This window comes from Neofelis nebulosa, chromosome 4, assembly GCF_028018385.1.
Source record: "Neofelis nebulosa isolate mNeoNeb1 chromosome 4, mNeoNeb1.pri, whole genome shotgun sequence".
In the NCBI taxonomy this organism is placed as follows: Eukaryota; Metazoa; Chordata; class Mammalia; order Carnivora; family Felidae; genus Neofelis; species Neofelis nebulosa.
Window position 1 is genome coordinate 19,120,172 of NC_080785.1, and position 20,480 is coordinate 19,140,651.

The 20,480-nt window shown below is 40.9% G+C and overlaps 1 protein-coding gene across 7 annotated transcripts in view; it reads right to left on the reverse strand.

Annotated features, from left to right (window-relative positions):
- The window catches only part of CALD1 (caldesmon 1), a 189,271-nt gene extending 179,919 nt beyond the window's left edge, over positions 1-9,352 (reverse strand). For 3 of the 7 annotated variants that reach the window (XM_058724228.1, XM_058724227.1, XM_058724223.1), the window contains exon 1: positions 9,037-9,351. The gene's annotated coding sequence lies outside the window, so the exon portion shown is untranslated. Of the gene's footprint in view, positions 1-7,687; positions 7,783-9,036 lie in introns of all 7 variants that reach the window. The other 4 variants (XM_058724232.1, XM_058724231.1, XM_058724224.1 and 1 more) reach the window with 3 other exon arrangements.
- Between the last annotated feature and the right edge of the window lie 11,128 nt (positions 9,353-20,480).

Here is a 20,480-nt window from a genome sequence, read left to right on the forward strand (position 1 = left end):
TCTGATTTGTAGCATTTGCTAATTTCAGTGGTGTTTTTCCATCATACAGATACAATAAATGTAACTAACTTCCAGATCACAGATAATAATAAAACATAAGAAAATAATTAGGGAGGAATGAGTTTTGAGTATTTATTACCTTGGTTTTTAATATAATTTAATTATAAGTTTATCGAATTTAATTTTTAATAATGACTATGTTTAACAGCTGGGTCTCAAAATCTTGAAAATTTAACAATTGGCTTTTGGGAACTAGTATGAGCTGGTTTCCCATACTACTGTTTAGGGAGCATGGAGAGGGGGAACAGTGTCAGAGGGAAATGAGACTGAGTCAGTGTGGTGTCATTATGCGTGTGGATCCTAATCAAATTCCTTGCTCTTCTCCAGCAAGCCCTGCCTTCATGTACACAGTGGAAGCACTGCTCTATAAACCTAACTGCATCGGTACAAACACAGTAGCAATTCTGGCATTCTTATTGGACCAGGTTACTCACGCAGAGATACTTTTAGCTCTATAATCCTCAGTGAATATAATTTATGTCCTTGGTGCTCTGAATACGGTAGATTCTTCTGCACAAGTTACACCTTCAGGATGTAATTCCTGCCTATTGACCCTAGAGATGGATTTTCAGTTCTGCAAAAGCATTTGCCTGAGGCCTCTTGTCTCTTAGGGCTTAGATGCTTCTGAAAGGCCCATCCACAGAAGCGCCTAAACCAGAGACTATGATGGCCCTGGCCTCAGAGGAGATGCAGGGGGAGGGTGGAGGAAGCTTCTTCCCCCTTCCGCTCAGGATTTGTACATTCCTCACCACAAGGCTGAGGACAGAGAAAAACATCTTCTGTTTTTCCTGGTAAGTTAAATATCTAAAGTAATCTAAACAAACATCTTAAGGACAGAAATACGTAAAGAGAAAATTTTTTCTCAATTCACCCCTCCCCCAAATCCTAAATTTCACTTAGTAATGGTGGCTGGAATAGGAAGTGGAAATACCATGAGAAATTTTATTCTTGCCACATTTCCAATGCTTTACAAAAGCAAACACTGGAAATCTCATCAGAAAACTTGACCTTACAGGGTTGATAGCTTTGTGCCCAAACCAAGAATATGGGAAGCTGGAGGAATTTTCAGACAAATATTCTAGCTCTTCCGAAGAGACTCTTTGGGAAAACTGATTATTTGGAATATAACGCTGTAACTTTCAGAAAGAAATTACACAAAACTAAACAACTAGGCTTCTGAGGAATAAGTTACTCCATACATCTACTATAAATTATTTTAAGCATAGATGTACAGAACTGTTTCTGAGCCAGGGATTTTAGCAGAATCACCAGAGAGTTTTTACAAACTACAGATGCTGGACCTTGCTCTAGACCTACTGAATCACAATCTCCAGGGGATGGTACTCAGGGATATATGTTTTCGAAAAGCCCTACAGTTGATCCTGATTAAGACACTGGTTAAGATCTACTGGACTATTGATTATAGGCAAAACGGGCTGTAATATATAATCCAAATCCATGGACTGTTTATAACGGGACATTCTCTCTTGCTTCTTTCAGGGGAAGCAATCCATTAGACTGAAATTGTTAACAGCCTGGGACTTAGAAGCTGAGTGTTTGCCACTAATTAACTGGGAGATCTTGGTCAAGTCATTTGGTTTGTTCTTTCATTCAACAGATACTGGGCCTCTGTGATGTGCCAGGAACTGGGTATATATTAATAATAATAATAAAAAGATGTTCCTGACCCTATAAATCTTACTGACATTAATCAAAGAAACTTACAAATACATGTATAATTTTACTTGGTATGGTTAGGCTTTAGTTCCTCATCTGCAAAATGAAAAGTCACTGGCTCTTTTTTTTTCCAAGCAATTCTTCTTAAAACCATAAATTTCTTGTCCCAACTTCCACATAATGTATGTTTTAAGTTCACTAGCTGAGTGAGAAAATACAAATACCTACAGCTACTATGAATTCAGTAAATATTTTAAGTAAATTAACATTTTATCTTCATAATGCATCAATGTAATTAGAAAAATAGTAACACATACTGTGTAAGATGTATTATTTACTCAGTTTGTCAAAAACATTTGCTGCATATGTGGATTTGTTAACCTCTTGCAATAATTTTGTGGCCTCCGAGGGATCTAAAGTGCGGAGGTTAGGAACCTACAGGCCACATCAATGATGTGAAATACACGGTACCTGAGTAGTAATGTCCCTTTTCTTCCACAACAGACATCACTGTCAATGACAGCATCTGTGGCCTCCAGTAAGCCTAGGACTCAGCCTCAGAGCCTGTCTCAATACACTGACCCAGATGATCCCTACCAATTGCTTCGAGCTGGCAAACAGATGAAAAATTATCTGCACCCCCTGGCTAAATGCCTCCTAAGACCCTGCCCAGCTTTAAAAATACAAGGTACATGTATTCAGTTCTGCTGTCTTGATAATCACAAATGCCTTCTCCCCTCTCCATATGAAAGTACTCCAAATATTTGAAGACATCCATGTGGCCCCTAATTTTCCTTCCTTTGGGATTAACAGTTCCAGATCCCTTATCTGTTCCTCATATTCTGTTCTCCTGACCCTCCTGGACCGCCTCTGACACTCATTCCAGGATACATATTTGGGAATGCTTCTCTGAGGAACAAGCCAAGAGTAGAGCACATTGTTTTGTTTTGTTTTGTTTTGTTTTGTTTTGTTTTGTTTTACTTCCTGTGACAGCCATCAAGACAGGTGTTCGGTGAATGAAAGATTACACTATAAACACTGCTTAGAACTGAAACTTCCACTGATTGAGTACGCTTTTATGCATTAAGCTTATGAAATACTGTCATTTACATTGAGAGGTAGTTTTTTATTTATGACAATTATTAAGTCATTATTTATTGAATTTTAAAGATTGCCTTAGTTGGGGGGGGAGCCATAGCACACCTATGACTCATACGAAGTTTCATGCCAACAAAAACACTCAAGTGTTTTTCTTTAGAATCTTTCTCAAATGGGTAATTCTTATTTTTTCAATTATTAGCGGTGCAAGCTTCCAAGCTAACCTCCCTTAAGAATGGTTCATTGGACAATGCCAAAGTGGTCATCAAATACTGCATGACCCTGACACTGAGTGTTTGCCTCTCCAGGAATTCAGTCACATAAAAATTAGAATGACCTTCACTGGTAGCTGTTGGACATTCAAGCTAATTTGCCTTCCATGCCTAACTTTCTCTTCTAAGTAAAACTGCCCACTGATCTTTTTATTTTCCCCAGGGGTGGCAGTGACTACTGCTCCAGACCCACTGGGAATTCATCCATAAGCATGCCAGGAACCTCTGACACCTCCTCCTGCTAAGGGATTTGCCGAAGACAATAGTTATCAGCTGAACCACTCAGGACTTCTCTCTCAGAATCTGATCAGGAAGCACAGAAGGAATCTTCTAGCCTGTAGAACAACAGGAAGAAGCAGCCACGTGTGCTGCAGCTGAGTGACATTAATAGAAGCACAGAGACCTCTGCTGAGATACTTTGACCCACCTTGATTTAAACCCCATCTTTGAACCCCGGTCCTACGTTGGCTTCTGTTCTTGGATTTCCTTGCGATCCCATCCCTTTATTATGCCATATGCATCTTACGGTCTTGTCCCTTCCCTTGAGCTACCGAAGCCTGTTAACATAGATTCTGTTTGTTCTGAGCACAGTGCCAGGTGTTCTCGCCCATGTTACTGTACTGGTCTGCACACTGCCTTGCTAATAAGCTGGCTCTTTGTTTCTAAGCCTCTGCCTGCCTTCTGATTTTTGCTGTTTTTCTTTTACTTAGCGGGCTGTGATTCACACGTTAGGCCCCTGTTATACGTTATTTCCATTCTGGCTTAGACCCTCCTCACCCCCATGGAACTAATGTCCTTGATGCTTCTGGTCCCGGGACCTCTTGGGCACTTTGCCCTGGTCCTGCCCATCTTTAGCACACAGGTGATGTCTGCCTAGTTCCCCAGGTTGAGACAAGAGAGAGGGAATGTTACAGGTGGGTGTGAAAGGAACTAATTATATATTCATACTTAATATGCCCCTCTCCAAGTAAGATGAGTCCCTTACAGCCAATGTTTTCATCCGTATATTCCCAAAACAATGCCAGAAACTTCAATAAATGATTAAAAAGCAATTTATCTTCGGGGCGCCTGGGTGGCGCAGTCGGTTAAGCGTCCGACTTCAGCCAGGTCACGATCTCGCAGTCCGTGAGTTCGAGCCCCGCGTCAGGCTCTGGGCTGATGGCTCGGAGCCTGGAGCCTGTTTCCGATTCTGTGTCTCCCTCTCTCTCTGCCCCTCCCCCGTTCATGCTCTGTCTCTCTCTGTCCCAAAAATAAATAAAAAACGTTGAAAAAAAAAAAAATTAAAAAAAGCAATTTATCTTCAAGTTATCCATCACTGAAATATATATAAAGAAAAGCCACGTACTAAAATGAATGCTTACTAAGAACACTCAATTCATTTAAAATACCTCCCCCTCCCAAATATTTATTTTCCTTCAACTACTCCTTGACCGCTGCTTAGCACTCCTTTTATTAAGTTCTTGGTGCTCTCTCAGCACCCACTTCACTGGAGGTACTCCCAGCCTCTCCAGCCCCTACAAGCTCCCCACGTAAAACTGCTTCTCTAGAGATGATCTCCTTTCTTTGAAATGGAGGCCATATGAAGTCATCTACTTCTATGTATCTGTGTATTTACACCATCCTTTCTTCCTTCAAAAAAATCTCGGAAACAGGAAGGGACACCTCCACTCATGCTCCGTTCCCATCCACCCTTGTCTCCAATGGAAATCAAGACCTTACCTCACTCCCCAGCCCAACCACCCCAGGCTCATGGCTTCTCACCTGCCAATCACAAAAGATGGGTTCACAAAGGACCTGAGGGTTTAGAGTTTTATCAAGTTTCAAAGGTATCCATGGCAACAACACGGGGAAGAACAATGATAGGCCTACCCCCTCACCTCTCTTGCGCGCCCACAGCCATCCTTTCCTTCCTGCCCACCTCCCACACTCACTCACTGCCAGCCAAAGGTGAGTCTGGGGGTGAAAAGCAGAGTGACTCTTTTCCACAGAGACTGCTCCAACATCTACTCTGTCTGCTCTAACTCTTCCCTGCTCTGCCAAAAAAAAAACTGAAGAGGTCTTCCCCTATCATGACCCTTCTGCTGTTTTCTGGGCTTCATTCTAAAGCTGGGGCATTACAAATTGTCAGTGTTGGATCAGAAAAGCACTTGTGTGAACTGGAGTGGGAGGAGTTAGGGAAGTTGGGAGAAATAGAAGACTGGGGGTAGGGAAGTTAGGGAGGCCACCAGGGGTCAGTCACCGGAGAGCCAGCTGGGGATACTAAAGACTGAGGGAAACAGAGGAGTAGAGGCTAGATCCATGGAGCAGTCTGGTCTCAATACCAACAGGAACCACAGCCAGGTGCTCCTGATTACCTCACCCTCTCTACGAGGCCCAGGCTTGACATGCTGGGATTAGTTCCATGCTTTTGGCTGGAGGCAGAGAAACTGCCTCATTTACTAAGGCCTTTCTGTTGTCAGCACCTTGTCACTGGTCTTCTACTCAAGTAGATCTTCAGATTTCTCGGTTCCTGGACAGGGCCTCGCATCACTGACGACCCATCTCATTCTGCCTCCTGATACTTGTGTTCTCCTGGTCACTGATCACCAAGGCCAAAATTTAGACTACACTGGAGTGCACCAGTATTTCCTGGACTCTGGGCTCAGTGTTCTAGAAATAATTAGAATTCAGAAGGTACTAGTCAAGGTACTGAGGAAGGAACAGACAATCAGGGATACTAGGTAAGAAGTGGAGAGTACCAGTCAAGATGAACATAATGTCTAGAGGCCTCAGATTGCACACAGTTTGAAGCAGACAGCCTACAGAAAAGAGGGGTAAACAGCCTCATCTCATTTGGACATCTTCACTACTATAGGAGGTAGGAGAAGCATCAGAATGCCCATTCCACACACGAGGTCAAGTGTTGATGGCTTCCTCAAAGGTCTGGGCTATCTGAGAGGGGAACTAGTGCTAGGCTGAGCTCTCAAGGTAGTGCTTCCAAGTTAAGCCTGAGTTGCAAGTATCTTCTTAAATTACCCAAGGACTCAGAACTTATGGGCATCTCTCTAAAGACAAACTTGGATTAGCTTCATAGATGAAGGCCTTTCGGTAAGTATCTAATAGTTCTATTTTTAGGCTCTGAGAAAATTTACCCAGATATCTCTTTTAAAGTCAGAAAATTCTTTGGCAACATCTAACCTCCGCCTCAGGCCTACCATGCTATTTGCATACCACTTGGTCAGCATTTTCCCCTGTCCCCCCACCATGGCCTCACCCCACCACATTTCCAAGACGTGTGATAGACTGCAGGCAGATGGGGATTGAGCTAATTCCTTTACATGCCTGCCTCTACGTCACTTTTCTGTCTTGCTAAAGAATCACTGAGGAGCAGCCATGCTACTTATGGTATCAGGAAGATATCATGAGGTTGTCTCCATGACAATTGTATGTGTTTTTAAGAAAAGGCCTACTGAAGGACCCCTGGGTGGCTCAGTCAGTTAAGTGTCTGCCTCTTGCTTTTGGCTCAGGTCACGATCTTATGGCTCCAGCAATCGAGGCCCATGTCAGGCCCTGTGCTGACACCACAGAGACTGCTTGGGATTCTCTCTCTCTGCCCCTTCCCTGCTCGTGCTCTCTCTCTCTCTCTCTCTCTCTCTCAAATAAATAAACTTAAAAAACAAAAGAAAAGGCCAATTGAGGTGCATTTTAGGCTTATCAGACTAGAGACTACCCATGCTGGACTCAGGACCAGCCTATACTATCTACCACAGAGCAAGAAATCCTCAGGCTAGTCACAAAAGCCAATCAGAATTGTTCATAGCCTCACCATCAGGACATGCTGTAATGTATCTCATTCCAATCCTTCATGCTCAGTTTAAACCTGGTTCTTCTCTTTAATGCAAGAATTGTGTATTTATTTAAAGAAATTTTTCAATCTGAATTATTTAATTTATTCTATTTATTCCATTGGCTTTGAACAATGGAAACAACCCAGCATGTTATCTACGGATCAATCCTTGCACATTCCTTGTACTGAGATCAATTTTTTATTCGTGACTTTTTGTTCCAGACCTCTGCCATTGTATTTCTCTTTATTAAAATGATTTTTTTTGCAGTTCCATTGTACTCTGTTGACCTCCCCATCTGGGGAGATGTGTTCTAGCTAATATTCAATTGGAGGAAAGTAGCACGAAGAGCCGCCTAAAGTTCAATACAAAGTAAAATATCAAATCCCCTTGCTCCATCACATCACTATAGAAAGTAGAACACTTATTTAAAAAAAAAAAATGCCTTCTTGTGGTTGTTGGGGGATGGGGAGCACACAAGGCAGAGAGGAAAGAGTGGTGGCAGCAAAGTTTGAACTTTCAGGGATTTGGAAATGTTGGTTTCAAAATGGAATTTATCCTCAAATCCCAAGATTATAGATTTCCTTCCAAACTGCATTCCCTACATGGTTTAGAGAACAGTTGAAAAAGAAATTGCTCTCCATATTTTGATTGACATTAAAAACGCTGTGAAAATAGTTTGGAACTTGAGCTCTTTGAGGGAAGGACAATAATCAAACTATAGCTTTCACTTGCAGCCCTTTCTCCCACACTTACTCAGAACTGTTCCAGGAAAATTCACAGGGAACTCTGTTCTCATATATCACTTCTAGGAGGAGAGAGGCATTCTCAAGAAAATTATCCCCAAACTTCTAAATACAAAGAGAAAAGATTAATGAATCTCAACACAAAGCCACCTCACTTGACAGAATAAAAGCAAACTGAGTCAGTTGTTTGGAGTTAGAAACCTTTAATATCCAGCTTTATTTAAAAATTATCAGACTTGCCCTTCTTGCCACATACTGCCTAGTCCTCCCCCAAGCTCTAGCCACACATGCCTGGTTTTGCCAAACACATGAGAAAGATTTTACTATTCCAGTTTACAAGTCCATCTGCATAGCCCTGTTAACAGAAGGGATCTATGAATACCAAGTACTTTGTTCTCATCCACTTTTTTTGACCATGCATTACCATAGCACGAAAATTCCCCCACCCTTTACAATCAGCTCTTTCTAAAAGGAATTCCAGACTACTACCAACTGGCTGCCTTGTACTACTGTTTAAGATGCCCAAATATGTCTGACTATCTTGAAATGAAAGCCTGCTTCTCCCTTTCTGGAACGCACTTGTAAACTGCATCTTTTCAAATTCTCTAGTCAGGGGCACACTTTTAAACAGAAAAATAAGATTTGTTAAGAAATGGTTTGGTAGGATGTTAAATGTGATTTCTAAAAACACACCCACCAGCACACGCATTCTCTCATTATTAGGTTTTATAGGAAACAGACCTTGGTAGGCATCTTCCTGTCTTGGCAAATATCAGATCAGTTACATTAACCCAACTGGTGCTAAATGCTCTTGCCACGAACTCTGACCTTATTTCCTTGCAGCTCGAGAAGTCCAGTCTTAATTAAATACAGGTAGCAGAATAGTATGTAAATGCCTTTGGTTAAGAACCTTTACTTTTTGGCTTCTCATTAACCTAAAAAGTTGTTGTTTCTAAAGCAAAACCTCTTTAAATCTCTGGTAATAAAAGATGCAGGCGAGACCACCGGTGTGGGCAGACTGGCACGGCACGCCTGCTGACCCTGGCCCTGTGGCTATCAGGTAGAATCCCCACTGCACTCCTAAACAAAAGGCTTTCCTTCTCAAGGTTGCCGGTGGTCCCCGAGCATAAGTCTCCGTCCTGTCCCAACTCCAAGAACAGAACTTGAAATCTCATCCTGTTTGTCTTCCGGGAACATCTGCAGGGCGGCAAAGCCCAGTCTGGCTCTGAGAATTTGCATGGTTTATTGGCTTTCACAATCTTGCATCTCCAGCTACCTTAGGCAGGAATGTTGACTGAAACCCGGAGAAAGCCCCCAGACTCTCTGGAAGAGATTAAAAGAAAGCCCTCCATGGCTTACCTCGCAGGCTGCAACTTCTTCCTGGGGACTAAGTCGGAAAGGAAGGACTGATTTCTCTAGCAGGAGCACAGCAAGAGGGCAGGCAGGCAGGCAGCCTAATACACACTGCTCTATTCAATAAAACTCCAGACCGCCCTTCCTTAGCCCCTCCCAGAAGTCCATGCTAAGTGAACACATATCCCCTATGTTTACAGTCGGCAGTCGGTGGTATGCATTGTCCTGTAGTTTTTCTAATAGGCAGCCAATGACGACACCCTGGCCGAGGTGGATGCAGCCTGCCTGTGGAGATGCCTGTCATTCCCTAGGCATGCTCAGGAAATCACTCATCAGAAAAACCGAGACCTAAAAAGCTCTGAAACTGCGCGCAGGCTGCCAAAACCAGCCAGCTACATGCCCTTTTTTGGTTATCCTTAGCAGGGCCTCTGGAAGTGAATCCATTGTCAGGAACAATCATAAGAAATGTTAATCTTGGAGAAAGAGGCTGTCTTGTAGAACACAAACTCAACTTTAAAAAGAAAGCAATCTATGAAACAAGAAGTTAACAGTCCATATGTTTAGTGGGGTGGGGGTGGGGAAGGCTTTTAAATTGAGGAAGCCTTAATAGCATATTTCTCTTAAAAGTAGCCATGTATACAAAATGAAATTAAATTGTTCTACAATTTTAAAGTCTGCAATGGCCAGGACCCAGGTCTGTATGTACAGACTACATTCTAACCTGAACGAGGCACAGCCCCCTAAAAATATGTCTACATGTGTTATAAAAACAACTGACAAAAAAAAAAAACTTAGGTCTTTTTTAGTAGGTAATGTTTTCCAGAATAAGTGTAGTGCCAGAAACTCAGCTAGGCAGGGTCCTACAGCCTTGGCGATCCTCACTAGTTTTCCATATCACCCCCCTCTCCACCTCCCCTTTGTCTCCTCAGATTTGGCAACAGGGAGACATTGCTGGCAACTCTGCACAACAGAGAGGGCGTGAAGAGACCCAGCACTTCCTCTGCGACTGCTAGAGACAATGCGTATGCCCACTGAGATGAGACTGCTGTTTTAGCGACTTCTGGAAAGTACTCCAACCAAGTCTTCCTTGGTAGGACGTGGGCTATGAGAGGGTCAGAATTAGGCAATGCTGAATCAGGATGAAGTTAACTGGCCCACGTGTGCACACAACCTGTGGTTTTGTACTTTTCAATAAAGAATTCACTCAATTCATCAATCAGTACTTAATTCAGTAGTCACAATAACAAAAAATTAGGAGCACTTACTACTTGTCAGGCCAGGAGCTCGGTGCTAGATTTCTGTCTCCTTATCGCTGTGTGTTTATTTTTTTTTATTTTTTTATTTAAAAAAATTTTTTTTTCAACATTTTTTATTTATTTTTGGGACAGAGAGAGACAGAGCATGAACGGGGGAGGGGCAGAGAGAGAGGGAGACACAGAATCGGAAACAGGCTCCAGGCTCCGAGCCATCAGCCCAGAGCCTGACGCAGGGCTCGAACTCACGGACCGCGAGATCGTGACCTGGCTGAAGTCGGACGCTTAACCGACTGCACCACCCAGGCGCCCCTATTGCTGTGTGTTTAGAAACTGTCTCATCACTGACCAAGAAGACTTAACATATTTTCCCTGGCTAACTACAAGTCCACAAGCTTGGTCTCCAAAAACCTTAGGTTTTACCATATAAGCCTATTTATGAAGATCTGACCTGAAAATAATCTCTACTTAGGAACAAGTGCCTGCCCTTTGTGCCTTATACTGAAGACTTGGGAAGTAACTGATCCACCTGGATGGTTTCCTTCTTCAGTCCTCCAGCATTAGCCAGTTACCCACAGGCATCAATATCAAGCCTATGCTCATCTCTTTCCTGGGAAGGCTGTCTGTCCCATCTTCCCAACTGCTACTGCAGCACAGCCTGAAAAAGCTACAGAGCAGGCTGCCAGGCAGAGGGAGAGGTGAGCTTCAAGCATCCCAAGTTAGAACTCGGAATGCACTTTCCCAGGGAAACAGAATAAATAATGGCTGGTGGGAACAGTACAGTCAATGCAGCATTTCAAGGACACTATGGCTCAACCAGGCATTTGTGGAGCACCACCGTTTATAAACTTGTTCCTATGGTAAAACGTTTTCTGATCCCAAGTGAATAATTTGGAAATAAACTTTGGGAACATAACCAGTTTCACTACTGGGGATGTCCCGTATGTGGACAAACCTGTAAAGACAGAATAACAGTTCATAGTCTGGTAAACTGCTGAGCTTGGAGATGTCGTGGCACAGGCATCAATGACCTCTGAAAACAACTCAGTTGGTGATGCCTGTGTGAAGATATGACCTGTGTCCAGAGATGCTTGAGGCCCATGCTCTCCAGGCCATATGGTCTGTGACTCAGTGAGGCCTGTTTTAATGCACTGTTTTCCACGGCCACTGCTGATTCAATCCTAAGCCGCATTCTTCCCGCTTGTGTGAGTAATGCCTTTTGGTTAAACAGCATCAGGGCATAATTTGCAATCTATGAATAAAATAAGTACCAGCTTTCCAGAGGAAAGAAAAGTTGCACTACAAATGGGGAAAATATTATCAGCAGGAAACATGGAAAGGACATGCGTTTTGCATGGTTTTTAGAAGATAAATGGCTAAATATTTTTGGGTTCTGTCTTTAGAAAAGAGAAGTATGTTTCCCTAGATAAATTCTGAATACCTCATTTTCAGGGCATAGTGGATGACCAATCATTCAGCCTTTTTTGTGTATTTGAAAGTAGACACTGTGCAAGAACCACATGGTTGGAAGAATAATTTAACAAATTTCATTAGAAAAAAGAAAGAAAAAGATAGATGTTGCCAATCTCTACCATGGGAAACTTCACTTTCATAGTATTTACTTTTTCCAGAAGTCATTTGTAAACAACACTAAAAATACACAGGACTTATACAGAAAATTTTTGTGGAATATAATTCCCACTCAGACCATCCCAGATAAAGAACAGCTTGTCTAGCAAAGGCTATATCTACCTAATCAAACCATAACAAATCTAAAGAGACATTTGGAAACATCTGGATGGTTCATTGTATTTTTTCAGTTCCAACTGAGTATTTGGAATCATGTATATAAGTAGTGAGCAATTACATTTCACTTGCAAGTCAGTTTGGGAAAAGTAAAAGCAGGCCACACCTTTTTCATTCAAACTTAAAATCGCTTCACTTAGTTCCATAAAAAAATACATTTTCCAGTTCAAAATATTTACGTAATTGAATAAAACAGATATTTTGAACATTTTAAAAGGCAGCAAAATACCGCCCCCCCCCCACCACACACACACACATCTTCTTTTACTCAAATGAAGTATTCCCAGAAACTCAAGTTTAGAAAACAATAAAATCAGACTGGTAAAATGTTGATGCCAAAACTGGACAACAAAGATAGCACAAAAAGAGGAAAACTATCCTAAGTATATTTCTGAGCCTAGATGAAAACAATTAGCACCCTGAATCCAACAGTGTAAAAACAAGGTAAGGCCAATGTGGAGACAGTCCGAATCTGAAAATCTAGTGATTCAGTAGTAAATTAGTATGATACAATGTAAGCAGTTAAAAAGTTAAAAAAAAAAAAAAAAAAAAAAGTTGACGAAAGAAAATAGAAAGATCATCTCAACAGATAAAAAAATAATACTTGGTAAAATTAGCAATCTTACACAGAAAAAACAAAAGTTCTTGAAAAACCAGCAACAGAATCTTTCTAAACATGTAATGAGACCTTTACCAGAATGCTACAGCGAATACTATGCTTAATGACGAAATGGTAAAGTATTCTCACTATAATCAATGAAAAGGCAAGGGTGACTATCATCTCTCTACAATTAAAAAATGGGGTGGAGGTCCTAACCAAGACAAAGACAAAGAAAAAAAGAAAGAAGAACTATAGGAATTAGGAAGAAAACAAATGTCTTTATTTGCTATGATAGGATCGTGTGGGTAAAAAGTTCAAGTGAATCAACAAATATATTAGAATTAATAAAAGAGTTTAGCAAAATTATTGGAAGCAAGTTCAGTATGCAAAACTCCAGAGTTCCTGTAACCAGCTGTCTCTAATTTTAAAATATAATGGAAAATAGATGATTCATATTAATAACAAAAGTGTGCATTACTTGGGAATAAACGTAACAAAATAGTGCAAGAAAATTGAAGAGCTGGATTTAAGGAAATAAAAGGCCCATATAAATGGTGAAATATATCACTTTTACAAATGACAGACCTCAAAATTATAAGGATGTAAATTTTCCTTGAATTAACCTATGTAGCATTTATTATTCCAAATAAAATCCCTAAATGATATATTTTGTAGAACTTAACAAAACAATCCTAAAATTCAGATGGAAAAGTAAAGATCTAAAAATAAGGACTGAGATTTTTATAGAGCAATTCTAGTTAAGATGAGTATTATTGCCCTGGGAATAGACAAATAGATTATTAGAATAAAGTGGAAAACCTAGAAACAGCCCCAAGCATATATGGAAACTTCTAAAATAATAGCAAAGACACAACCAATGAGGAAGAAAAGGGTGGGCTATTCTATTAATGGTAAGGTTACCATTGATTATGTAGAATCAATAAAGTTAGATTCAAAATTCCCACCCCATACTAAAAGAAACTAGATTACATGGGGAAAAAAAACAACTTTAAGATGATTAGGAAAAACTGTAGGTGAATAATTTTATAATGGAGTATGGAAGGATTCTTCAACATAAAAAACAGAAGTTCAGATGGAAACACTGAAAACTTTGAGGAGCTGGCTAGATTTAATAGAGTAAATGCACAATATGCATTTATTTCTGCTCCTTCCCAAACCTCACCAAAATGATAGCACAGAAATAAAAAATCATCAGTAAATCCTACAAGGCAAAGAATACTGGAAGGGAGTCAACACAGAGTCTAGATGTCAGCCAAATTTTGGAATATGGAAAATGGACACATGGCTGGTAATTGACTTAACAGAACTAAGAAACTGAACTCTGGCCCTGTGGAGTAGAAGGGCCGGTGGATGAGAAAGAAGCCAATTCAAGCCTCAAAACCAGGAAAAATAGGATTTGGAAGCCCCAGGAATCTGAGGTGAGGGATGGAGCAGAAAACAGGTTTGATTGGGCTGAGGTCATGATATGGTTCATGGGTTCGAGCCACGCACCGGGCTCTGCGCAGACTGACCGCTCAGCTCAGAGCGTGGAGCCTGCTTCAGCTGCTGTGTCTCCCTCTCCCTTTCTCTCTGCCCCTCCACCACTCATACTCCCTCTCTCTCTCAAAAATAAACATTAGAAAAATTTTTTTTTAGAAAATCTAAGGAATAGTTAAAAGCCCAGATCTAGGAACCCCCAACACACGTAGGTGAACACCCCTCTTTCAATCAGACAGAAGTTCCAAGTTTATTCTCTGAAGGCAAGTGCTGCCCTCAGAATGGCAAAACAGTGGACAGGGAAGAGGCTTCATACTGAAAACAAAATTGAAATGTAAGTATACTCAGTGAACACTGGAAAACCCCCGGTCTCCTCACTCTGCAGGTTACCAGGACACCAACAGTCAGGTTTGTACTCAGCAGAAAGGAAATTGGAGGATTTCACTGTAGGGAAAGTGGCATGCCCATGGAAAAAAGAACTAAAGACATAGACACTGAGGGACCCCTGAAATTTCTGGCTCATTGCCCAAGGCCCTTTAGTGAACTTGTGCACAGGAACTCCCAATCTGCTGTTTAGCACCTCACACTTAAAAATATGAACATCAAGTTAAGGAGAGGATCTGAGAGACTCGAACAAAAGAAAAAGGAATTCAGAGGAAAAAGAGGCAAGGTGAGAAACAGAAGAACAGTTCAAGAAAATTATAATTACTATTCACAGAGAGATAAGAGTCGATACTGTTGCCACCAAAGGAGAAAGATGCTTTAAGAAGGCACTTTCAGAGAAGAGGAAAAAGCTCTTGTAAATGAAGAATACTGTGGCAGAAAGTTATAAAAATTCAATTCAAGAAATGTTAAGATAAAGTTTAAAAAAAAAAAACCTGCCAGATAATTAGAAGAAAAAGGATGGAAAAAAGAAAATAACATTAAAGAATCAATAAAAAACCCAACATCTGAGTGTTCCAGAAAAAGAGGAAAGAGAAAATTGTGGGAAAGAAATTATCAAAGAAATAAAACATTAAAATTTCCCACACCTAAAGGACACAAGTTTCCAGATTCAAAGGGCCCACTGGGCATCTAGTACAATGAATGAAAACATATTTAATTCTGAAGTTATCAAGTTCTTGGGTTTTATGTTCCATCCAAAGGTGGGGGAGGAGTTGGGGTTGAAACCAGAAACTGAGACAGAAGATAAGGATCAGAAAATAGAGAGTACAAAACTATGACAGAAGTGAAGGGTAGTCCCATGATGACAGTGAAAGAAAATTCCAGGATAACAGCTGGTCAAGAGAGCAACAAGTAAAGACTGAAGCAGAGGGATCCAGAGAGGACGTTTTCAGGAAAATCAGGTAGACAGATTACCTGATTTTTTCTTGGGGAAAGCATCTGTGATAGGTACATGGAAATGAGTAAATGTAAGATTGAAGTCATTATAATTTCAGGAAAAACAAAATGTTTATATGAGAAAGGAAAAGGGATCATTGTATACCATATAGTTCAACTGTGAGAAAAATTGACACAGTCATAATAATGTAAATACTATATTTTGATTTCACCAAAACAATGATGTAATTAGATTCCAAGGATAACAAGCAAGAACATGTTTGTAGGATGATGGTGGATAAGAGAGCTAAACCTTCATTTTGTTTAGCAGGAAATCAATAGTTAATATCTAGTACTGAAATTTTAATAAATAGTAGAGTTAGCAATTTATTTAAGGATATGAAAACAAATACCACCCTCCCCCGATCCCCCACAAAAAATAGTTCATTCATTCACTGAAAAAATATTTATTGAGTGTCTACCACATGCCAGGGCCTGTTCTAGGCGTTGCAAGCCAAATACATTTTGATGGAGGGAGACAGATAAATACACTAACTAATAAATGTATTAATGTCAGGCAGTGGGAAATGCTATAAAGAAATTGTAATGGAATAGAGAAAATCAGGGAAGTCCTCTATGAAGAAGTTTTCCATGGACATGAATAAAATGAAGGGGCAAGCACTGGGACCATACAAAGCAATAACATTCCTGACAGCAAGAATATAGCAGGTGCATATTAAAGAACAAGAAAGATTGCAGAGTAATTGGGGAGGAGTGATCACCAACGGCAGATAGGATCATCTAGAGACTTATCATCATGGTAAAGACTTTGAGTTTTATTTTAAATAAGATGGAAAGTCACTGGGAGGTGTTGAGTGGGGAGAGAAAAAAATCACTCTGGTCGTCGTCCTGTAGAACGAGCTGGGAGCTTACCAGTGTAGAAGCAGGGGAAATTATTGCCTCCTTACAGGCAGGAGGTGTTGGCCAGGACTAGGGCAGTTGTGGTCAGGGGACAGAGAAAGTATTGAATTTTGGACACAGCAGGACTCATTGCTGGTTTGGATGAGGAATATAAGAAACAGAGAGGAATCAGAGATATCTCCTTTTATGGGCTGAAGAGCTGAGTCAGTGGTGTAATTTAATAAGCAGGGACCACTGAGGGAAGTGTCGATTTGCAAGGAGGTGTGGGAATCACATTAGACATAATTTAGGCATATTGAGATGACCAAAGGCATTCAAGTGGAGGTGCAGATGGGTAGTGTGATATACAAATCTGATGTTTTAGGGAGAGATGAGGCTTGAGAGTCATCTATTTCTAGATAGTGTTTTAAACTAGGACTAAGTTACCTGGAAGAAAGCAAACAGTGAAGAGAAGGCTACACAAAATGACACCCCAACATTTAAAGCCCAGAAAAGGAGACTGTGAAAAAGATGATAGCTACTGCCTGGTGGGTGGTCAGGTATGAGAATGGGTAGGGAGGATGGTTACTGCTTTTTGTTAAAAGCCAGAGAGCATTATTGGACTTTAAAAGTAGGGTAATTTGTGATAGATTGGATAATTGTAGCCAACTAATCAGTTACTCTTTTAATGGGATTAAACACTCAGTCTTTGCCATGTGTCTTTGTAGGGCTCTCAGAAGGACTTCTTGGCCTGTGATTTGCTTTGAATGCTTTGAGGTGATGGTGTGCCTGTTCAGGGTGGAAGGTTTAAGAGCATTACATTTTGTTCTTACCCCTGAGCGTCTGCCCTTTGCCATGACAACAAGCACCACAGAGTGGGTTGAATGGCTCATCCCACTCCCTGAACATACACATTCATCGAGAACCTGCAAATGTGACCTTATTTGGAAATGGGGGTCTTTGAAGATGTAATTCAGTTAAGAATCTCAAGATGAGATCATACTGGCTTATCTAGCTGGGCCCTAAATCCAATGGCAAGTGTCTTTATAAGAAAAAGGCAGAGAGAGATTTGAGACACACAGGACATGGAGATTGGAGACACACAGGACATGGAGATGTGAAGACAGAGGAAGAGATGGGGGCAATATATCCACAAACCAAGGAATGTTAAGGTTTGCCAGTCACCACTAGAAGCTAGGAGAGAGGCATAGAACAGATTATCCCTCAGAGCCTCCAGAAAAAGCCAACAACCCTGTCAACACATTGATTTTGGACTCCTGGCCTCCAGAACTGTGGCAGAATACATTTCTGTTGTTTTAAGCCACCCAGTCTGTGGTAATTTGTTACAGAAGCACAGGAAAACAATATACCCCAGATCGTGTCCACTTTTCAGCTTGAGTTCCCAGTGAGCCCAGCCAGGACCATCAGAGTTGCTACTGACCCAGGCCTTATGCAAAAGGCATAAGAAATAATGTTTGTTGTTGTAAGCCACTGAGGTTTTGTAGCATTGTTTACCAAGAAAAAGCTAACTAATATTTGTATATATTAAGAAGTAAACTAAAGAAATTTAGTTAAACTCAAGAAAGTTTGGTTAAGACAGAAAAACTTCTGTTAAATGAGAGTCACCATACACAATGTGAAAAGATGAGCCAAGAGAAAATGTGCAATGTATAAAGGATTAGAATCTAGAATATCCAAGACTGCCTAAAAATCAATTGAGGTAGAGAGCGAGAGGGGCAACACTATTACAAAATGGGAATAGGATGTAACATCCACAGAAGAGAAAATGCAAAGGTCAAAGTCCTTGAAATGATGTTCAACCTTATGAGTAATCAGGAAAATGAAAGTGAAAACACTGACACCAGCTCACAGCCAACAAACTGGTAAAGAAAAAAACATTTAATCTTGTAAAACTAAATGATGTTGGTAATGTGCAGAATCCTATGCGTTTTTGATAAGAAAGTAAATTGGGACACTTTGTAGAGTTACTTGGCAGTGATATTTAGTATATGCCTTCTTTGTCCAGCAATCCCACTTTTAGGTATATCCTCTTAGGAAACTCATGTTCTTTAGCAAGGAGGCATGTAAAGGGCAGCTCGTCAGAGTATTATCTGTCACAGCAATATCACAAAATTCCTACAGCAATCACCAGGGGAAACGCTACATAAACTATGGTATAGGATGGAATACTATATAGTAGCTGAAATGAATGAATTAGATGCACCTGGGTCTCAAAAACATATTATGTGAAAAAAAAAAAAGCAAGTTGCAGCTGGAATGATTCCATTCATATGAATTATTTACGGCTCCAGGCAACAGTAGGCCAGAACCACTCCAAATTCAACATAGTGGTTACCCGTAACAAGGTAGAAAGAAATGATGCTAGTCACAAAATCAAGAAACTTGAAATTTATCTGAAATGTATAAACGAAGACCTCAAGTAATGATGACAAAACAATTACATTTGTTAATTCTGCAGAGTATATATACAGATTGTACATTATCCTTAGACTTTTTTTTTCCTTTTAAGAAACTGCTATACAAATGAGATTTCTCTCCCCAAGGCACTAGTATCTGGTCACCTATGTGATACAGGGAAAGGTCACTGCCCTTCTTTGTTCTCAGGGCATCAGTAGAGCTCACTCAGGACCAATCAGACTAGCAGGGAGAGAGGACCTGCCCTGAATATGAAGTCCTCAACTTAATCACACCTTTGTATTAAAGGTCTGACATGATAGGATCAACAGTTACTCTTTAAGGCTAACACCTTAAGCCATAGTCTAACTTAGTGCCTTAATGCCAACTGTTTTAGGAATAGGGTACAGATAAAGTGAGGGCCAGCTCTGATCCACTTTGATGGGCACAGAAGGATTAAAGACAGGCTGGTCTCTCAGAGCATCAAGTGGAAGAAGAAGGGCTTTGGTTGTCTGGGATAAGGGTGATGACCTGAGATGGAAAGAGGGCATAATCCAAGAAGCCCCAGTATGAAGGAGCTTATGAGACAAATGTTACCTTTTCCCACTCTCACTGAGTGGCCAATTCCTTCAGTCTCCCTATCAGAAATCTCTGTCTCCCTATGTCTTGATCTAGGGAGGATAACGGGATGTCTCCATGATTTCCACTCTTCCCACATTCATTTCTACTGGATTTGCTCTACCCTCAGGGAAAGTAAAATGTTTCCATCCATGAGAAATCCCTCTTGGTCTCTGATGGGTATCTGAGTCACTCAGAGCCATAGCCAGATTTCTCTCAGACAGTTGCATTCATTCATTCATTCATTCATGCAACCAACCTCTTAACATGTATTACCTACAAGGCTTAGTGTTAGGCTCTAGGCCTTTTATTATCTTGTAAAAACACCACACCTACCTTTAAAGAACTGCTGGTCTAAAGGAGAAGCTCAGACATGTGCACAAGATGGACTCTCAAATGGCAAGTGCTAAGAGAGACCCTTTTGCACCACATGTGTTTACCCAGCTGTGTGTGTTTCCTTTTCCTGTCTCATGCTTAACGAAGGCTGTCTAATCCAACCAAGACCGTGTGGTGAGACCTGGTGTCCCTCCCAACCAGAAAGCATATCCTTCTCTCATTTCAGGGGGGAAAAAAAAGCCAATCTCATAATTGGCTTTGCATTGCAGACATACTTGTGAAGGGTGCAAATAAGAAAACATTTAAAATATTTGATCTATTTTGGGTGAGGTTTTGTAGCTTTGGCCTAGCAGAATGTCATCTGAGAAGCAGTGATTTCTCTTGGGGGGCAGATATTTTTAAGATCAAAAAAAGAAAAGAAAACATTTTCAAAGAGATAGCGGAGTCTGCTAAATACACAGGGAATGATGGCTGTTTGGAACATGCAAACTAACGGCAGCATAGAAGCATCTGAGCGCTCATCAAGCTCTGCTGGACGTGTGCTCCCTTTACATCATAGAGAGGGTGTGTCTGAGACGCCTGTGCCACCGCACCACGTCCCCTCCTTCCGAGCTTTCACCTGTGCCACCGCACGCACCCTCGTACTGTCTTCATGTTGCTCCCCGCCCTCCTGTGTCTATACACACATCCCGGTTTTACCTCTG